The sequence below is a fragment of the Rhineura floridana genome, chromosome 8 (genome assembly GCF_030035675.1).
Source record: "Rhineura floridana isolate rRhiFlo1 chromosome 8, rRhiFlo1.hap2, whole genome shotgun sequence".
NCBI lineage: Eukaryota > Metazoa > Chordata > Lepidosauria > Squamata > Rhineuridae > Rhineura > Rhineura floridana.
In genome coordinates this window covers 23,373,952-23,381,140 of record NC_084487.1, presented here as the reverse complement: position 1 = coordinate 23,381,140, position 7,189 = coordinate 23,373,952, and the positions used below count along the sequence as shown (strand labels likewise).

The 7,189-nt window shown below is 43.7% G+C and overlaps 1 long non-coding RNA gene across 1 annotated transcript; it reads right to left on the bottom strand.

The window, feature by feature from the left end:
* Nucleotides 1–2,054: 2,054 nt before the first annotated feature.
* Nucleotides 2,055–3,778, bottom strand: LOC133363293 (uncharacterized). Its single transcript, XR_009757656.1, has 2 exons — nucleotides 3,604–3,778; nucleotides 2,055–2,270 (listed from the first exon to the last, which is right to left on the bottom strand). It is a non-coding gene; the product is annotated as an uncharacterized LOC133363293 (long non-coding RNA).
* Between the last annotated feature and the right edge of the window lie 3,411 nt (nucleotides 3,779–7,189).

The window sequence follows — 7,189 nt, the reverse complement described above, 5'->3', positions numbered from 1 at the left end:
AGGCAGCGGTTCAGTACATTGACAGCCTCACCTGAGAAAGATGAAAAGGAGAAGTAGTTGCGTATCATCAGCATATTGCTGGAAACGCACTCCAAAACTCCTGATGACCTCACCCAGCGGCTTCATATAGATATTAAAGAGCATGGGGGACAGAACTGAACCCTGTGGGACCCCATATTGGAGTACCCAGGGACTCGAGTAGTGCTCCCCAAGCATCACCTTCTGGAGACGACTCCCAAGATAGGAACGCAGCCACTGCCAAGCAGTGCCTCCAATTCCTAAATCCGTGAGTCGCTCTAGAAGGATACCATGGTCGATGATATCAAAAGCCGCCGAGAGATCAAGGAGAACCAACAGAGTTACACTCCCTCTGTCTTTCTCCCGACAGAGGTCATCATACACCAAGGCCGTTTCTGTACCAAATCCCGGCCGAAAGCCCAATTGAAATGGATCCAGATAATCAGTTTCATCCAAGAGAGCCTGGAGTTGGTGAGCGACCACGCGCTCTAGAACCTTGCCCAGAAATGGAACATTTGCTACCGGTCTATAGTTGTTGAAATTATCGGGGTCCAAGGAGGGCTTTTTTAGAAGCGGTCTCACCACCGCCTGTTTCAGGCAGAGTGGGACCACTCCCTCTCGTAAAGAGGCATTAATCACCTCCTTGGCCCAACCGGCTGTTCCATTCCTGCTAGCTTTTATTAGCCATGAGGGGCAAGGATCCAGAGCAGAAGTGGTCGCCCGCACCTGTCCAAGCACCTTGTCCACATCCTCGAGCTGTACCAACTGAAACTCATCCAATAAAACCAGACAGGACTGTGTTCTGGACACCTCATTAGGTTCGACTGCTACAATATTGGAGTCAAGGTCCCGGTGGATGTTCGTGATCTTATCTTGGAAGTGCCTCGCGAACTCATTACAGCGGGCTATTGATGGTTGTATTGCATCCGGAGGACCAGAGTGTAGAAGTCCCCGGACAACTTTATAAAGTTCCGCTGGGCGGTTACAAGATGACTGAATGGAGGCAGCAAAGTACTGCTTCTTCGCTGCCCTCACCGCCTTCACATAACGTTTGGAAGAGGCCTTCACAAGTGCATAATTACAGCCGTCGGGAGTTCGCCTCCATTTGCACTCAAGCCGTCTCCTTTCTTGCTTCACCACTCTTAGCTCCGAGGTAAACCAAGGAGCTAATTGAGCTCTGCAGCGGACAGGGCACACCGGGGCGATTGTGTCAACTATATAGACTATAATGAATATATAGACTGGATCCCTGTACATATGATGATAGCTAAGGGAACAAAGAAGGCCCTGCAGAAGTTCTGTAGAGAATGCATGCAGAGACAGGGAGAGGTGTTTTCTTATAAACTGGCATATTGGCTTTAGGCTCAGCTATTTTAGCCAGTGCCGTTTTCCCTTCCTGGAGGCTACGGGCCCAGTAGTGAAGAATTTTGAGAATTCCCGTTCTACAGGTGAACTGCAACACTAGGGGAATCCTCTGTGAACCACCACACCAGTGAAGGAATGAAATACCCTTTTAAAGAGTAATGCAATTAGGTACTTTCCTCACTGACTCATGCCTTCTCTTGCAGTGCTGCAGGAGCATATGACTGTTATGTTGCATTCCCAAGACCCACACATGGAAAACAACACAACGGTGCTATGGATGGATGTCCATGTGTGCCTCTGGAGGGGTAGGGGGATGGTAAGAGTTGCCACCTTTTCTCTAAAGTCACCATGTCAAAATGTGCAAGATGAACTCCAAGGAAGCAAAAGTAGGGGCAGAAAGCGAAGGCAGGAAAAGGGTTCAGAGAGATAAAAGGAGAAAGAAAAGCAGAGACACGTTATAAAAGGAAACCCCCTTTCTAAAGATCTAATAAACTGACATCTAAAGTTGTCCACTGTCAACCTACTGCCTAGTTTGACCAAAATCTGGGTGGGGCTTAGCTTCCCATAAAACCTCAAATTAAAATATAAACATGAACCCACACTAAGAGAGGGGCTTCTGGACAAATTGCTTCCCTAAGTGAACTCTAAAAAGAAGGCATAAACAAGATCAAAACGTTTGAAAACCTGTCTTTATTTTGTAATTATTGTTCCACCAAGGATGTTGGTATTTTAGGTGGAAAGTACTGACCATGGTTTTCTTTTTTATAAAAATATATAATTCCCATTCTCTGTTGCAATGCTGATAAAGGAAGTGTATTGTTTGACCCTGATTTTGTCATCTGCAACTACATACAATCTTTTCTTGAATTCTCTGATTTGGCTCACATCTGTAATGAAAATGGAAATTAAAATTATCACCTCTTGGTTGTTAAAATCCTGAATAAACAACACTAAGCCCCATTACCTAAAGGGTTTTGCAAAGGGAGGAGTTCTAGAAGTGCTGCAGTGAGTGAGCAGGCCCAGTGGGTAGAATTTTGCAGTGTTCACACCCAATGTCACTGTCATCAGAATGCCAGCCTGTGTTCTCCCCCTCCCCAATTTAATTCTTTCAGAGGTGGGGAATCTGGTAAGTTAAAAAAATCTATTGCCAATAACTCATTTGCCATCCCTCAGTGACCCATTTACATTATGAAGCTCCAATATGAAAGCCTCCTGATATTGTCTATGCTATGGTTCCCATACGTCAACCCCCACCAACTGCTTGAAAATTGCTGAAGGTCTTGGCAGACCACTTAATGATTCTTCTGTCTGTGGTAGCAAATGTAATGTACTCTGCTAGATGCTGCATGGTTTTTAATTGCATTTTGATTATTTCCTATATTGTAATTTTATTGTATTACAATTTGCAGTTCATAGAATTCAAACTGTGAAAAGAATAAAAGAAATAAAAGAAGCAATAAAAACAAAATTCAAAATAAATACGAATATTTGATATGGAGACACTTTGAATCGTCTGAACGAAGTTTGTGGGCCACTTGTGATCCCCGGCCCACAGTTTGGGAACCTCTGGCCTATGCAATTGAGGAGCGTGTTGGAGTCCTTTTAGGCAGGGTCTAGATCTGGCGTACCTAGCAATTGTACTGACTATTCACATAATGACTTTATCTCTGCTAAGGAAAAATAGTAGGTCTTTCAAGTATAATAAATTCTGATAGCCGTATAAAAACTGGTTTCTGTGTGCGTGCCCCTTCTTGGAAATGCTAGTTGATGCACTATGACATGGCAAATTTAAGACAAGTTTGTCAGCTTTTTTGCTACCTCTAGAGATCAACGGGTTCATTTATTGGAAGAAAAAGGAAAGGGGGGGGAGAGAGAGAATGCGGTGCAGTCACAAACTGCGTGTTTATATTAAGAAAATTTCCCAACACCACATTCTCTGCTTCCTCTTTCCTATCAATAGAAAGTGAAACCAACAGCTGTTTTAGTTTTTCAGAACTGAGAACTTGTGAACCTTACACCTTAGTTGCCACTGGATTAGTTTATAAATTGCGTCTTAGCCCACCCCTACTACAAGCAGCTCAGGGCAGAGTATATATTTCACCTTTGGTTAATGACTACCCATAGTTATATCAAATTACAGTTCCCTGAATTTGAACATCAGAGAGTACTGTATGAGTTCTCTTTTGAAAAACAAACCCCATCAAGCCTCTTCTCCCTCACCTCAGCTGTGAGCAGCCATTCCATCGGTGGGAGAGATCAGAAGCAGGGGCTCATTCCATCTGAAAGACCAGCTCCATCAGGCACCTTTCTAGCCCTGAACTGTTTCAATGTCAACTGGTCATTGTAAGAAGTACTACTGAAGAATTGGTGCTTGAGTTTGCTTTTTCCTGTTCCCTCCCTCTCCTGTTTCCTTGTGTGTTACTGTGTTTTTTAGATTGTGGGCAGGAAGTGGCTTGTTTTAATTGATTGTATGTAAGCCACTCTGGAACCTTTTTTGCTGAAGAGCAGGGTATGCATGCTGTAAATAAATAAATAGTACTACAGTGAAAGGAGAAGCTTTTAATCTCTTCACAAGAAAAAAGAAAAGACGGGGAGGGAGGCATATGAGAACCCCAAGTTTTAGTGTTATGTTTGAAGGCAATGGCAAACCACCTCTGAATACCCCTTACCATGCAAACCGTATTCATAGGGTCACCATAAGTCGGAATCGACTTGAAGGCAGTCCATTTCCATTTTTCCATTTTGAACCAGGCCTAAGGCTGGAAGATGTGACAATGAACACAGCAGTACCGAAAACTACAACCCCATGGAGAGTTCCTGCTCTTTGCATAATATGTGTTTATGGAAATACAGAGAGAAGGGAAGGGCCGTAGCTCAGTGGTAGAGCATCTGCTTTGCATGCAGAAGGTCCCAAAGTTCAATCCCCAGTATCTCCAGGTAGGGCTTAGAATGCCCCCCCCCAAATGTAAAACCCTGGAGAACCACTGCCAATCAGGGTAGACAGTGATGAGCTAGGATGATCAGTGGTCTGACTCACTATAAGGCAGTTTCCAATGAAATGCTTGATGCGATGAAGTTGTCACATCAATCAGTTTCTAGTGAGAAGAAATGTGACATGGCACGAAGGGTTGCCATTTTATAGAGCAACATCCTCATGTTTGTCATCACTTCTAGTTATGCCATTACTTGGGAGTAAATCCCATTGAGTACCCACTGAAGCCTCTGCAACAGGAGTCCCTAACCTGTTTGGGCCTAGGGCACATTTATAAATCTAAGAATCTGTTGTGGACACCACAACACAACCTTTTTACAGAAGAAAAATGGCTTATGCTCAGAATGTCCCCCAAAAAACAAACTATCTACACGCACATCCCAAGCAAAAGACAGACAAAAAAAGCAGGCACCCCCCCCAAACAAACAAAACTCCAAAACTCATTTTTTTAATTAAATATGGGGAGGGCTGTGGCAGACACCAAGGGGGTGTCTGGGGGCACTGTGATGCCCATAGGTGCCACCTTGTGGACCTCAGCTCTGCTATCAGTTATGCCTGTTCTAATATTCAGCCTGTAGAGCAAACATTGGTGGAAACTTTGTTATTTTTAGGTGCAGAATGAAGCTAGCAGTGTCCTTCCCCTTTTTCTCCCTATCAGAAACAAGTGACTGCAGAAAGGATTGTGGAATGAATGAATAATACAAGAAGTAACAAAAAAAAACAATGTGGGGAGATAGTTTGGCTTCACCTGTAAGCTCTTCTTCTTCATCTTCTTATTATTAATTTGATTTATTACCCGCTTTTCACCCTAAAGTTCAAAGGTGGGTCACAACAATTTAAAATACAAAAATAAAACAGTTTAAAACAAATTACGACCACAAGGACAGGGTGGGCCCTAAAATATGCACCTCTAGTGCTAGGGTAAAGAGGTGTATCTTCAGCATAGGACAAAACTTTATAGTGAACGTGCCAGTTACGTGCCTCTGTGGGAAGGGAGTTCCCCAGCTTAGGAGCATCCACAGACAATGCCCTCTTCTTGGCCACCATCATCCCAAGCTTCTAAGGGCAGAGGAAATGCCAAGAGGCTCCCTCTGCTGATCCTAACTCCCAGGAAGGTCTGTAAGTAAGGAGGCGGTCTTTCAGATATTTGGTGCCTAAGACATTTACGGTGAAATAGACTGCCTTCAAGTCAATCCCAACTTATGGCTACCCGATGAATAGGGTTTTCATGGTAATTTCATTGCCTTCCTCTGAGGCTAGTCCTCCCTAGCTTGCTAGGGCCTGCTCAGCTTGCCACAGCTGCACAAGCCAGCCCCTTCCTTGTCTGCAACTGCCAGCTGGGGGGCAACTGGGCTCCTTGGGACTATGCAGCTTGCCCACGGCTGCACAGGTGGCAAGGCACGTAACCCCTGAGCCACTCACTGTGGGGGTGATCTTTAGCTGGCCCTTGACACCCAGGAGACACAAGCGGGGATTTGAACTCGCAGACTCTGGACTCCCAGCCAGGCTCACCTCCTCACTGTGCTATACTAGCGGTAGCAGGTGCCAAACTTCCCCCCCCCCAGGTACCACTTGAAAATTGCTAAAGGTCTTAGTAGCCCACTTAATTATTTTTTCTGCCTGTTGTAACAAGTGTAATGTGTTGTGCTAGGTCAGTGATTCTCAAACAGTGCGCTGCGGCACACTGGTATGCCACAAGAGGTACTAGGTGTGCCGCGAATATTACGAAAGTATATTTTAAAAATGAGAAGAAACCCATTTGTATAGAGAAATTAAAATAAGGTAATAGTTTTCTATAGTTTAAGTTATTTTTATTCATAGTTTAAAATATATTAATATATTTTTAATTTTGTACACGAAGTGCACCAGAACATTTTTATATGTTTTACAGTGCGCCGCAAACCAAAAAAGTTTGAGAACCACTGTGCTAGGTGATGTATGATTTTTAATTGTATTTTTATTGCTTCTTTTATTTCTTACATATTATACTGTATTGCAATTTGAATTCCATAGAAATTAAAATGGCAATACAATAAAATATAACATAAGAAATAAAAGAAGCCAAAAAAATACAATTAAAATCAATATGAATAGTTTACTAGACGGATGTGCTATCTCCTTCTTCAGTCACAAATTCACAGACACACTGAGGACCACCTGAATGAAACTTTTGGACCATAGGTGGTTCATAGACCACAGTATGGGAAACCCTGGTTTAGGGCTAGCATGAGCACATTTATAATGCAGCAGGAACTCGACCCCTATCCTGAGATCTTGCTTACACCTGTCTTGGTGGTGTAATGGCTACCCAAAAGCTACCCCACTGTTTGGTTTGATGGTTGGGGGCAGTGAACACTGGCCTGAACAACAGGGGCACCATTTCTCACAAGTAGTTAATACAGCCAGAGGTTGGCTCAGCCCAACAAATGCTAAAGGGCTCAGAGACCACCAAGCTGACTGCATTGCTATTTTCACCTTTCCCTCTCAGCTTTTGAAATACAACTCCCCTATCATCCCTTATCCCTGGCCAGGCTGGCTAGGGGCTGATGGGAGTTTGTGTACCAGTCTGTTATTTCCAGCAAGCAAGTAGAGGCCTATAGCAAGATATTGTAGCCTTATGTCAAGCATAGATTCAGTATGTATTTGCTAGTGAACCTGAAGGCTTGTATTCCCCTTTCAGGCCCCTGCATCCCATAATCATCTGAAAACCTAAGCTAGGAAAGAGCATGATGACCTGCCCAGTATAATGCTGGGAATGTACCTTGTTAGTTAGAGAGGCATCAAAGGAGCCCAATTAGGCATATATTCAAGAAT